Here is a 13,005-nt window from a genome sequence, read left to right on the forward strand (position 1 = left end):
ACCAATTCTGGTTATCGCTTCTCGGCCTTTTGGCTAAGATCAAGTGTAGTATCTGTTCTTATCAGTTTAATATCTGATACGTCCCCTATCTGGGGACCATATATTAAATGGATTTTTAGAACAGGGAGATGGAAAAAGAGCTTGCTCTGTCCACTCCACGCATTGACCTGGTATTGCAGTATCTCCAGGACCGGTGCACCCCTTCTTTAATGCAGTTTCTAAAATCAGAAAGAATTGAATTCAATGCTTTTTGTTCATTTTGCTTGTTTGTCGGATTTTGGGATGGACTCTTTGGCTTTGCTTTTCTTCTCCTCATTGGATTTTTCATGTTAAAAGTTGCAGAAGCCAGATGACAAGCTCATTTTGGTTCAACTTCAGCAACTGTGCATTGCATTGCCATGTAATGTAATGTAATGCAATGCTATCTATCTAGCTCTCCCTCTATACTTCCATTTGGATAAACAGACATATTAGGCAAGCATTTTGGAGCTTTCACCTAAATAACTACAGGTGGTGAGATAAGCTGCACAATATAATTGACCTTTCAGTATATTGTTGCACACACACCATCTATTTAGCAAATGCCCTTGTTATCAACAGCAGCCTTTTAAACTCACCTGAGCTAACAGGTATGTGAGCTGGTTACTCTGCTGCGCTTAAAATTTCTTTTTTGGTTTGCTACAATGCCTTTTCTGAAACGTTGTCTCCCTCTGCTGGAACACTGACTTCTTTCATTTAATGCCTGCAGACTATAAAAGAGAAACCAACCCAAAAAGTTTGGTTGATTAGTCTGTGGCATTCTTTTAAACTGTTGCTTATGGCGGTCTCTGTGAGCTTCTCAGTGACATTCAGCCATCCAGGTATCCCGCCTGCAGTAGACGGAATGTGGCAATGGAACGCTGGCTGCGCGTGTCATAATAGGCTCTGAGCCTTTATATACCTGCGCACAGCAGCAGCCACCTTCAGTCTGCTGCTGGACAGCCAGCAGCAGCAGCAGCAGGAGAGGTAATTAATCAGCAACCCTCCTGCTAAGGGTAGACAGCTGCTCGTTCCACCCCCCCCCCGCCTTAATTGGTTCTCCTCCCTTCCAACGGTGTTGAGGCGGGTGGGAACAGCCGGGGGTTGAGGGTACTGTGCTAAAAGAGGTGGAGTTATGCAGATCTTAAACGCGTGGATTGCAGCAGCAGCAAGCCGAAAAGTGCAGGCATGTGAGGGATCTAGAGGTTGACAGCATGTCTTCTTAACGGGAGTCCAGGTGGCCATCTCCACAAATGGACTTTTCAGAATCCTTGGGTGGCACCGTAGTCGGAAACCAATTCTGGTTATCGCTTCTCGGCCTTTTGGCTAAGATCAAGTGTAGTATCTGTTCTTATCAGTTTAATATCTGATACGTCCCCTATCTGGGGACCATATATTAAATGGATTTTTAGAACAGGGAGATGGAAAAAGAGCTTGCTCTGTCCACTCCACGCATTGACCTGGTATTGCAGTATCTCCAGGACCGGTGCACCCCTTCTTTAATGCAGTTTCTAAAATCAGAAAGAATTGAATTCAATGCTTTTTGTTCATTTTGCTTGTTTGTCGGATTTTGGGATGGACTCTTTGGCTTTGCTTTTCTTCTCCTCATTGGATTTTTCATGTTAAAAGTTGCAGAAGCCAGATGACAAGCTCATTTTGGTTCAACTTCAGCAACTGTGCATTGCATTGCCATGTAATGTAATGTAATGCAATGCTATCTATCTAGCTCTCCCTCTATACTTCCTTTTGGATAAACAGACATATTAGGCAAGCATTTTGGAGCTTTCACCTAAATAACTACAGGTGGTGAGATAAGCTGCACAATATAATTGACCTTTCAGTATATTGTTGCACACACACCATCTATTTAGCAAATGCCCTTGTTATCAACAGCAGCCTTTTAAACTCACCTGAGCTAACAGGTATGTGAGTTGGTTACTCTGCTGCGCTTAAAATTTCTTTTTTGGTTTGCTACAATGCCTTTTCTGAAACGTTGTCTCCCTCTGCTGGAACACTGACTTCTTTCATTTAATGCCTGCAGACTATAAAAGAGAAACCAACCCAAAAAGTTTGGTTGATTAGTCTGTGGCATTCTTTTAAACTGTTGCTTATGGCGGTCTCTGTGAGCTTCTCAGTGACATTCAGCCATCCAGGTATCCCGCCTGCAGTAGACGGAATGTGGCAATGGAACGCTGGCTGCGCATGTCATAATAGGCTCTGAGCCTTTATATACCTGCGCACAGCAGCAGCCACCTTCAGTCTGCTGCTGGACAGCCAGCAGCAGCAGCAGCAGGAGAGGTAATTAATCAGCAACCCCCCTGCTAAGGGTAGACAGCTGCTCGTTCCACCCCCCCCCCCGCCTTAATTGGTTCTCCTCCCTTCCAACGGTGTTGAGGCGGGTGGGAACAGCCGGGGGTTGAGGGTACTGTGCTAAAAGAGGTGGAGTTATGCAGATCTAAAACGCGTGGATTGCAGCAGCAGCAAGCCGAAAAGTGCAGGCATGTGAGGGATCTAGAGGTTGACAGCATGTCTTCTTAACGGGAGTCCAGGTGGCCATCTCCACAAATGGACTTTTCAGAATCCTTGGGTGGCACCGTAGTCGGAAACCAATTCTGGTTATCGCTTCTCGGCCTTTTGGCTAAGATCAAGTGTAGTATCATTTGAAAAGGCAGTTTTGTCCTTGGGCTGCCCTAGTAAATTGATGCATATTACACACTGGTTTGGTGCACTTGTTAGTACGCCAGGTGGCTCATAGAGTTATCTGATGGAAAACATGGCCCTCCAGGATCGAAGTCACTAGTTTGGGTAAGTGTGAGGGCTTTGGAGCAATGTGCCCCAGGAGTAGGCGCCCTGGTGGGAGTCCAAGCTTACTGGGACTGGGAACCCCAGAAAGACTTGGTTTCGTAGCACGCCGCACCTTTGCCAATCATACTTTCTGAGCAACCCCCCCTATTCCTGGCCTCCGGGCTATGAAGGGGAATTTTTATAAACCCGGTCGGAGGTCCGGTCAGCTTTGGGCTGAGAAACCAACACAGGCTCCAGCTCCACTAGGGTGGCAGCCTAGATGGAAGCTGGGAGCACGAAAACGGCTCTTCTCCGGCTTCGGCTAGGGAGAGCATCGGAGATCCCTGACCCTCGCTGAGGCCTTCTGGCTCGGAGGGATGGGGATGGTTTATTGGGGACCCTCTCCTCCGGGAAGGGTCCACATGAATCCTCGCCTCGTGCGCTGTTTTGGTGTGACTTCGGTCACATTTTTCAGTGCCTTGGATGCAGCTTCAATCAAAAAATCTGTTCTTATCAGTTTAATATCTGATATGTCCCCTATCTGGGGACCATATATTAAATGGATTTTTAGAACAGGGAGATGGAAAAAGAGCTTGCTCTGTCCACTCCACGCATTGACCTGGTATTGCAGTATCTCCAGGACCGGTGCACCCCTTCTTTAATGCAGTTTCTAAAATCAGAAAGAATTGAATTCAATGCTTTTTGTTCATTTTGCTTGTTTGTCGGATTTTGGGATGGACTCTTTGGCTTTGCTTTTCTTCTCCTCATTGGATTTTTCATGTTAAAAGTTGCAGAAGCCAGATGACAAGCTCATTTTGGTTCAACTTCAGCAACTGTGCATTGCATTGCCATGTAATGTAATGTAATGCAATGCTATCTATCTAGCTCTCCCTCTATACTTCCTTTTGGATAAACAGACATATTAGGCAAGCATTTTGGAGCTTTCACCTAAATAACTACAGGTGGTGAGATAAGCTGCACAATATAATTGACCTTTCAGTATATTGTTGCACACACACCATCTATTTAGCAAATGCCCTTGTTATCAACAGCAGCCTTTTAAACTCACCTGACCTAACAGGTATGTGAGCTGGTTACTCTGCTGCGCTTAAAATTTCATTTTTGGTTTGCTACAATGCCTTTTCTGAAACGTTGTCTCCCTCTGCTGGAACACTGACTTCTTTCATTTAATGCCTGCAGACTATAAAAGAGAAACCAACCCAAAAAGTTTGGTTGATTAGTCTGTGGCATTCTTTTAAACTGTTGCTTATGGCGGTCTCTGTGAGCTTCTCAGTGACATTCAGCCATCCAGGTATCCCGCCTGCAGTAGACGGAATGTGGCAATGGAACGCTGGCTGCGCGTGTCATAATAGGCTCTGAGCCTTTATATACCTGCGCACAGCAGCAGCCACCTTCAGTCTGCTGCTGGACAGCCAGCAGCAGCAGCAGCAGGAGAGGTAATTAATCAGCAACCCTCCTGCTAAGGGTAGACAGCTGCTCGTTCCACCCCCCCCCCCCCGCCTTAATTGGTTCTCCTCCCTTCCAACGGTGTTGAGGCGGGTGGGAACAGCCGGGGGTTGAGGGTACTGTGCTAAAAGAGGTGGAGTTATGCAGATCTAAAACGCGTGGATTGCAGCAGCAGCAAGCCGAAAAGTGCAGGCATGTGAGGGATCTAGAGGTTGACAGCATGTCTTCTTAACGGGAGTCCAGGTGGCCATCTCCACAAATGGACTTTTCAGAATCCTTGGGTGGCACCGTAGTCGGAAACCAATTCTGGTTTTCGCTTCTCGGCCTTTTGGCTAAGATCAAGTGTAGTATCTGTTCTTATCAGTTTAATATCTGATACGTCCCCTATCTGGGGACCATATATTAAATGGATTTTTAGAACAGGGAGATGGAAAAAGAGCTTGCTCTGTCCACTCCACGCATTGACCTGGTATTGCAGTATCTCCAGGACCGGTGCACCCCTTCTTTAATGCAGTTTCTAAAATCAGAAAGAATTGAATTCAATGCTTTTTGTTCATTTTGCTTGTTTGTCGGATTTTGGGATGGACTCTTTGGCTTTGCTTTTCTTCTCCTCATTGGATTTTTCATGTTAAAAGTTGCAGAAGCCAGATGACAAGCTCATTTTGGTTCAACTTCAGCAACTGTGCATTGCATTGCCATGTAATGTAATGTAATGCAATGCTATCTATCTAGCTCTCCCTCTATACTTCCTTTTGGATAAACAGACATATTAGGCAAGCATTTTGGAGCTTTCACCTAAATAACTACAGGTGGTGAGATAAGCTGCACAATATAATTGACCTTTCAGTATATTGTTGCACACACACCATCTATTTAGCAAATGCCCTTGTTATCAACAGCAGCCTTTTAAACTCACCTGAGCTAACAGGTATGTGAGCTGGTTACTCTGCTGCGCTTAAAATTTCTTTTTTGGTTTGCTACAATGCCTTTTCTGAAACGTTGTCTCCCTCTGCTGGAACACTGACTTCTTTCATTTAATGCCTGCAGACTATAAAAGAGAAACCAACCCAAAAAGTTTGGTTGATTAGTCTGTGGCATTCTTTTAAACTGTTGCTTATGGCGGTCTCTGTGAGCTTCTCAGTGACATTCAGCCATCCAGGTATCCCGCCTGCAGTAGACGGAATGTGGCAATGGAACGCTGGCTGCGCGTGTCATAATAGGCTCTGAGCCTTTATATACCTGCGCACAGCAGCAGCCACCTTCAGTCTGCTGCTGGACAGCCAGCAGCAGCAGCAGCAGGAGAGGTAATTAATCAGCAACCCTCCTGCTAAGGGTAGACAGCTGCTCGTTCCACCCCCCCCCCCGCCTTAATTGGTTCTCCTCCCTTCCCACGGTGTTGAGGCGGGTGGGAACAGCCGGGGGTTGTGGGTACTGTGCTAAAAGAGGTGGAGTTATGCAGATCTAAAACGCGTGGATTGCAGCAGCAGCAAGCCGAAAAGTACAGGCATGTGAGGGATCTAGAGGTTGACAGCATGTCTTCTTAACGGGAGTCCAGGTGGCCATCTCCACAAATGGACTTTTCAGAATCCTTGGGTGGCACCGTAGTCGGAAACCAATTCTGGTTATCGCTTCTCGGCCTTTTGGCTAAGATCAAGTGTAGTATCTGTTCTTATCAGTTTAATATCTGATACGTCCCCTATCTGGGGACCATATATTAAATGGATTTTTAGAACAGGGAGATGGAAAAAGAGCTTGCTCTGTCCACTCCATGCATTGACCTGGTATTGCAGTATCTCCAGGACCGGTGCACCCCTTCTTTAATGCAGTTTCTAAAATCAGAAAGAATTGAATTCAATGCTTTTTGTTCATTTTGCTTGTTTGTCGGATTTTGGGATGGACTCTTTGGCTTTGCTTTTCTTCTCCTCATTGGATTTTTCATGTTAAAAGTTGCAGAAGCCAGATGACAAGCTCATTTTGGTTCAACTTCAGCAACTGTGCATTGCATTGCCATGTAATGTAATGTAATGCAATGCTATCTATCTAGCTCTCCCTCTATACTTCCTTTTGGATAAACAGACATATTAGGCAAGCATTTTGGAGCTTTCACCTAAATAACTACAGGTGGTGAGATAAGCTGCACAATATAATTGACCTTTCAGTATATTGTTGCACACACACCATCTATTTAGCAAATGCCCTTGTTATCAACAGCAGCCTTTTAAACTCACCTGAGCTAACAGGTATGTGAGCTGGTTACTCTGCTGCGCTTAAAATTTCTTTTTTGGTTTGCTACAATGCCTTTTCTGAAACGTTGTCTCCCTCTGCTGGAACACTGACTTCTTTCATTTAATGCCTGCAGACTATAAAAGAGAAACCAACCCAAAAAGTTTGGTTGATTAGTCTGTGGCATTCTTTTAAACTGTTGCTTATGGCGGTCTCTGTGAGCTTCTCAGTGACATTCAGCCATCCAGGTATCCCGCCTGCAGTAGACGGAATGTGGCAATGGAACGCTGGCTGCGCGTGTCATAATAGGCTCTGAGCCTTTATATACCTGCGCACAGCAGCAGCCACCTTCAGTCTGCTGCTGGACAGCCAGCAGCAGCAGCAGCAGGAGAGGTAATTAATCAGCAACCCTCCTGCTAAGGGTAGACAGCTGCTCGTTCCACCCCCCCCCCCCCGCCTTAATTGGTTCTCCTCCCTTCCAACGGTGTTGAGGCGGGTGGGAACAGCCGGGGGTTGAGGGTACTGTGCTAAAAGAGGTGGAGTTATGCAGATCTAAAACGCGTGGATTGCAGCAGCAGCAAGCCGAAAAGTGCAGGCATGTGAGGGATCTAGAGGTTGACAGCATGTCTTCTTAACGGGAGTCCAGGTGGCCATCTCCACAAATGGACTTTTCAGAATCCTTGGGTGGCACCGTAGTCGGAAACCAATTCTGGTTATCGCTTCTCGGCCTTTTGGCTAAGATCAAGTGTAGTATCTGTTCTTATCAGTTTAATATCTGATACGTCCCCTATCTGGGGACCATATATTAAATGGATTTTTAGAACAGGGAGATGGAAAAAGAGCTTGCTCTGTCCACTCCACGCATTGACCTGGTATTGCAGTATCTCCAGGACCGGTGCACCCCTTCTTTAATGCAGTTTCTAAAATCAGAAACAATTGAATTCAATGCTTTTTGTTCATTTTGCTTGTTTGTCGGATTTTGGGATGGACTCTTTGGCTTTGCTTTTCTTCTCCTCATTGGATTTTTCATGTTAAAAGTTGCCGAAGCCAGATGACAAGCTCATTTTGGTTCAACTTCAGCAACTGTGCATTGCATTGCCATGTAATGTAATGTAATGCAATGCTATCTATCTAGCTCTCCCTCTATACTTCCTTTTGGATAAACAGACATATTAGGCAAGCATTTTGGAGCTTTCACCTAAATAACTACAGGTGGTGAGATAAGCTGCACAATATAATTGACCTTTCAGTATATTGTTGCACACACACCATCTATTTAGCAAATGCCCTTGTTATCAACAGCAGCCTTTTAAACTCACCTGAGCTAACAGGTATGTGAGCTGGTTACTCTGCTGCGCTTAAAATTTCTTTTTTGGTTTGCTACAATGCCTTTTCTGAAACGTTGTCTCCCTCTGCTGGAACACTGACTTCTTTCATTTAATGCCTGCAGACTATAAAAGAGAAACCAACCCAAAAAGTTTGGTTGATTAGTCTGTGGCATTCTTTTAAACTGTTGCTTATGGCGGTCTCTGTGAGCTTCTCAGTGACATTCAGCCATCCAGGTATCCCGCCTGCAGTAGACGGAATGTGGCAATGGAACGCTGGCTGCGCGTGTCATAATAGGCTCTGAGCCTTTATATACCTGCGCACAGCAGCAGCCACCTTCAGTCTGCTGCTGGACAGCCAGCAGCAGCAGCAGCAGGAGAGGTAATTAATCAGCAACCCTCCTGCTAAGGGTAGACAGCTGCTCGTTCCACCCCCCCCCCCCCCCGCCTTAATTGGTTCTCCTCCCTTCCAACGGTGTTGAGGCGGGTGGGAACAGCCGGGGGTTGAGGGTACTGTGCTAAAAGAGGTGGAGTTATGCAGATCTAAAACGTGTGGATTGCAGCAGCAGCAAGCCGAAAAGTGCAGGCATGTGAGGGATCTAGAGGTTGACAGCATGTCTTCTTAACGGGAGTCCAGGTGGCCATCTCCACAAATGGACTTTTCAGAATCCTTGGGTGGCACCGTAGTCGGAAACCAATTCTGGTTATCGCTTCTCGGCCTTTTGGCTAAGATCAAGTGTAGTATCTGTTCTTATCAGTTTAATATCTGATACGTCCCCTATCTGGGGACCATATATTAAATGGATTTTTAGAACAGGGAGATGGAAAAAGAGCTTGCTCTGTCCACTCCACGCATTGACCTGGTATTGCAGTATCTCCAGGACCGGTGCACCCCTTCTTTAATGCAGTTTCTAAAATCAGAAAGAATTGAATTCAATGCTTTTTGTTCATTTTGCTTGTTTGTCGGATTTTGGGATGGACTCTTTGGCTTTGCTTTTCTTCTCCTCATTGGATTTTTCATGTTAAAAGTTGCAGAAGCCAGATGACAAGCTCATTTTGGTTCAACTTCAGCAACTGTGCATTGCATTGCCATGTAATGTAATGTAATGCAATGCTATCTATCTAGCTCTCCCTCTATACTTCCTTTTGGATAAACAGACATATTAGGCAAGCATTTTGGAGCTTTCACCTTAATAACTACAGGTGGTGAGATAAGCTGCACAATATAATTGACCTTTCAGTATATTGTTGCACACACACCATCTATTTAGCAAATGCCCTTGTTATCAACAGCAGCCTTTTAAACTCACCTGAGCTAACAGGTATGTGAGCTGGTTACTCTGCTGCGCTTAAAATTTCTTTTTTGGTTTGCTACAATGCCTTTTCTGAAACGTTGTCTCCCTCTGCTGGAACACTGACTTCTTTCATTTAATGCCTGCAGACTATAAAAGAGAAACCAACCCTAAAAGTTTGGTTGATTAGTCTGTGGCATTCTTTTAAACTGTTGCTTATGGCGGTCTCTGTGAGCTTCTCAGTGACATTCAGCCATCCAGGTATCCCGCCTGCAGTAGACGGAATGTGGCAATGGAACGCTGGCTGCGCGTGTCATAATAGGCTCTGAGCCTTTATATACCTGCGCACAGCAGCAGCCACCTTCAGTCTGCTGCTGGACAGCCAGCAGCAGCAGCAGCAGGAGAGGTAATTAATCAGCAACCCTCCTGCTAAGGGTAGACAGCTGCTCGTTCCACCCCCCCCCCCCCCGCCTTAATTGGTTCTCCTCCCTTCCAACGGTGTTGAGGCGGGTGGGAACAGCCGGGGGTTGAGGGTACTGTGCTAAAAGAGGTGGAGTTATGCAGATCTAAAACGCGTGGATTGCAGCAGCAGCAAGCCGAAAAGTGCAGGCATGTGAGGGATCTAGAGGTTGACAGCATGTCTTCTTAACGGGAGTCCAGGTGGCCATCTCCACAAATGGACTTTTCAGAATCCTTGGGTGGCACCGTAGTCGGAAACCAATTCTGGTTATCGCTACTCGGCCTTTTGGCTAAGATCAAGTGTAGTATCTGTTCTTATCAGTTTAATATCTGATACGTCCCCTATCTGGGGACCATATATTAAATGGATTTTTAGAACAGGGAGATGGAAAAAGAGCTTGCTCTGTCCACTCCACGCATTGACCTGGTATTGCAGTATCTCCAGGACCGGTGCACCCCTTCTTTAATGCAGTTTCTAAAATCAGAAAGAATTGAATTCAATGCTTTTTGTTCATTTTGCTTGTTTGTCGGATTTTGGGATGGACTCTTTGGCTTTGCTTTTTTTCTCCTCATTGGATTTTTCATGTTAAAAGTTGCAGAAGCCAGATGACAAGCTCATTTTGGTTCAACTTCAGCAACTGTGCATTGCATTGCCATGTAATGTAATGTAATGCAATGCTATCTATCTAGCTCTCCCTCTATACTTCCTTTTGGATAAACAGACATAGTAGGCAAGCATTTTGGAGCTTTCACCTAAATAACTACAGGTGGTGAGATAAGCTGCACAATATAATTGACCTTTCAGTATATTGTTGCACACACACCATCTATTTAGCAAATGCCCTTGTTATCAACAGCAGCCTTTTAAACTCACCTGAGCTAACAGGTATGTGAGCTGGTTACTCTGCTGCGCTTAAAATTTCTTTTTTGGTTTGCTACAATGCCTTTTCTGAAACGTTGTCTCCCTCTGCTGGAACACTGACTTCTTTCATTTAATGCCTGCAGACTATAAAAGAGAAACCAACCCAAAAAGTTTGGTTGATTAGTCTGTGGCATTCTTTTAAACTGTTGCTTATGGCGGTCTCTGTGAGCTTCTCAGTGACATTCAGCCATCCAGGTATCCCGCCTGCAGTAGACGGAATGTGGCAATGGAACGCTGGCTGCGCGTGTCATAATAGGCTCTGAGCCTTTATATACCTGCGCACAGCAGCAGCCACCTTCAGTCTGCTGCTGGACAGCCAGCAGCAGCAGCAGCAGGAGAGGTAATTAATCAGCAACCCTCCTGCTAAGGGTAGACAGCTGCTCGATCCACCCCCCCCCCCGCCTTAATTGGTTCTCCTCCCTTCCAACGGTGTTGAGGCGGGTGGGAACAGCCGGGGGTTGAGGGTACTGTGCTAAAAGAGGTGGAGTTATGCAGATCTAAAACGCGTGGATTGCAGCAGCAGCAAGCCGAAAAGTGCAGGCATGTGAGGGATCTAGAGGTTGACAGCATGTCTTCTTAACGGGAGTCCAGGTGGCCATCTCCACAAATGGACTTTTCAGAATCCTTGGGTGGCACCGTAGTCGGAAACCAATTCTGGTTATCGCTTCTCGGCCTTTTGGCTAAGATCAAGTGTAGTATCTGTTCTTATCAGTTTAATATCTGATACGTCCCCTATCTGGGGACCATATATTAAATGGATTTTTAGAACAGGGAGATGGAAAAAGAGCTTGCTCTGTCCACTCCACGCATTGACCTGGTATTGCAGTATCTCCAGGACCGGTGCACCCCTTCTTTAATGCAGTTTCTAAAATCAGAAAGAATTGAATTCAATGCTTTTTGTTCATTTTGCTTGTTTGTCGGATTTTGGGATGGACTCTTTGGCTTTGCTTTTCTTCTCCTCATTGGATTTTTCATGTTAAAAGTTGCCGAAGCCAGATGACAAGCTCATTTTGGTTCAACTTCAGCAACTGTGCATTGCATTGCCATGTAATGTAATGTAATGCAATGCTATCTATCTAGCTCTCCCTCTATACTTCCTTTTGGATAAACAGACATAGTAGGCAAGCATTTTGGAGCTTTCACCTAAATAACTACAGGTGGTGAGATAAGCTGCACAATATAATTGACCTTTCAGTATATTGTTGCACACACACCATCTATTTAGCAAATGCCCTTGTTATCAACAGCAGCCTTTTAAACTCACCTGAGCTAACAGGTATGTGAGCTGGTTACTCTGCTGCGCTTAAAATTTCTTTTTTCGTTTGCTACAATGCCTTTTCTGAAACGTTGTCTCCCTCTGCTGGAACACTGACTTCTTTCATTTAATGCCTGCAGACTATAAAAGAGAAACCAACCCAAAAAGTTTGGTTGATTAGTCTGTGGCATTCTTTTAAACTGTTGCTTATGGCGGTCTCTGTGAGCTTCTCAGTGACATTCAGCCATCCAGGTATCCCGCCTGCAGTAGACGGAATGTGGCAATGGAACGCTGGCTGCGCGTGTCATAATAGGCTCTGAGCCTTTATATACCTGCGCACAGCAGCAGCCACCTTCAGTCTGCTGCTGGACAGCCAGCAGCAGCAGCAGCAGGAGAGGTAATTAATCAGCAACCCTCCTGCTAAGGGTAGACAGCTGCTCGTTCCACCCCCCCCCCCCGCCTTAATTGGTTCTCCTCCCTTCCAACGGTGTTGAGGCGGGTGGGAACAGCCGGGGGTTGAGGGTACTGTGCTAAAAGAGGTGGAGTTATGCAGATCTAAAACGCGTGGATTGCAGCAGCAGCAAGCCGAAAAGTGCAGGCATGTGAGGGATCTAGAGGTTGACAGCATGTCTTCTTAACGGGAGTCCAGGTGGCCATCTCCACAAATGGACTTTTCAGAATCCTTGGGTGGCACCGTAGTCGGAAACCAATTCTGGTTATCGCTTCTCGGCCTTTTGGCTAAGATCAAGTGTAGTATCTGTTCTTATCAGTTTAATATCTGATACGTCCCCTATCTGGGGACCATATATTAAATGGATTTTTAGAACAGGGAGATGGAAAAAGAGCTTGCTCTGTCCACTCCACGCATTGACCTGGTATTGCAGTATCTCCAGGACCGGTGCACCCCTTCTTTAATGCAGTTTCTAAAATCAGAAAGAATTGAATTCAATGCTTTTTGTTCATTTTGCTTGTTTGTCGGATTTTGGGATGGACTCTTTGGCTTTGCTTTTCTTCTCCTCATTGGATTTTTCATGTTAAAAGTTGCAGAAGCCAGATGACAAGCTCATTTTGGTTCAACTTCAGCAACTGTGCATTGCATTGCCATGTAATGTAATGTAATGCAATGCTATCTATCTAGCTCTCCCTCTATACTTCCTTTTGGATAAACAGACATATTAGGCAAGCATTTTGGAGCTTTCACCTAAATAACTACAGGTGGTGAGATAAGCTGCACAATATAATTGACCTTTCAGTATATTG

The 13,005-nt window shown here is 45.4% G+C and overlaps 10 non-coding genes and 1 pseudogene across 10 annotated transcripts; all 11 read left to right on the plus strand.

Annotated features, from left to right (window-relative positions):
- The first annotated feature begins 13 nt into the window (after positions 1–13).
- Positions 14–204, plus strand: LOC141199619 (U2 spliceosomal RNA). Its single transcript, XR_012271367.1, has one exon. It is a non-coding gene; the product is annotated as a U2 spliceosomal RNA (small nuclear RNA).
- Positions 205–1,324: 1,120 nt separating this feature from the next.
- Positions 1,325–1,515, plus strand: LOC141199620 (U2 spliceosomal RNA). Its single transcript, XR_012271368.1, has one exon. It is a non-coding gene; the product is annotated as a U2 spliceosomal RNA (small nuclear RNA).
- Positions 1,516–2,636: 1,121 nt separating this feature from the next.
- Positions 2,637–2,752, plus strand: LOC141201009 (U2 spliceosomal RNA; annotated as a pseudogene).
- Positions 2,753–3,276: 524 nt separating this feature from the next.
- On the plus strand, positions 3,277–3,458 carry LOC141200791 (U2 spliceosomal RNA). The gene has a single exon (XR_012272501.1). It is a non-coding gene; the product is annotated as a U2 spliceosomal RNA (small nuclear RNA).
- Positions 3,459–4,581: 1,123 nt separating this feature from the next.
- LOC141200382 (U2 spliceosomal RNA) lies at positions 4,582–4,772 on the plus strand. Its single transcript, XR_012272104.1, has one exon. It is a non-coding gene; the product is annotated as a U2 spliceosomal RNA (small nuclear RNA).
- A 1,121-nt stretch (positions 4,773–5,893) lies between these two features.
- On the plus strand, positions 5,894–6,084 carry LOC141200279 (U2 spliceosomal RNA). The gene has a single exon (XR_012272004.1). It is a non-coding gene; the product is annotated as a U2 spliceosomal RNA (small nuclear RNA).
- Positions 6,085–7,207: 1,123 nt separating this feature from the next.
- Positions 7,208–7,398, plus strand: LOC141199621 (U2 spliceosomal RNA). The gene has a single exon (XR_012271369.1). It is a non-coding gene; the product is annotated as a U2 spliceosomal RNA (small nuclear RNA).
- A 1,125-nt stretch (positions 7,399–8,523) lies between these two features.
- Positions 8,524–8,714, plus strand: LOC141199623 (U2 spliceosomal RNA). Its single transcript, XR_012271371.1, has one exon. It is a non-coding gene; the product is annotated as a U2 spliceosomal RNA (small nuclear RNA).
- A 1,124-nt stretch (positions 8,715–9,838) lies between these two features.
- On the plus strand, positions 9,839–10,029 carry LOC141200759 (U2 spliceosomal RNA). The gene has a single exon (XR_012272470.1). It is a non-coding gene; the product is annotated as a U2 spliceosomal RNA (small nuclear RNA).
- A 1,121-nt stretch (positions 10,030–11,150) lies between these two features.
- LOC141199624 (U2 spliceosomal RNA) lies at positions 11,151–11,341 on the plus strand. Its single transcript, XR_012271372.1, has one exon. It is a non-coding gene; the product is annotated as a U2 spliceosomal RNA (small nuclear RNA).
- A 1,122-nt stretch (positions 11,342–12,463) lies between these two features.
- Positions 12,464–12,654, plus strand: LOC141199625 (U2 spliceosomal RNA). Its single transcript, XR_012271373.1, has one exon. It is a non-coding gene; the product is annotated as a U2 spliceosomal RNA (small nuclear RNA).
- Positions 12,655–13,005: the final 351 nt, after the last annotated feature.

The sequence above is a fragment of the Phyllobates terribilis genome, unplaced genomic scaffold (assembly GCF_046119375.1).
Source record: "Phyllobates terribilis strain yellow unplaced genomic scaffold, ASM4611937v1 Scaffold_108__1_contigs__length_5656254, whole genome shotgun sequence".
Taxonomy (NCBI): domain Eukaryota; kingdom Metazoa; phylum Chordata; class Amphibia; order Anura; family Dendrobatidae; genus Phyllobates; species Phyllobates terribilis.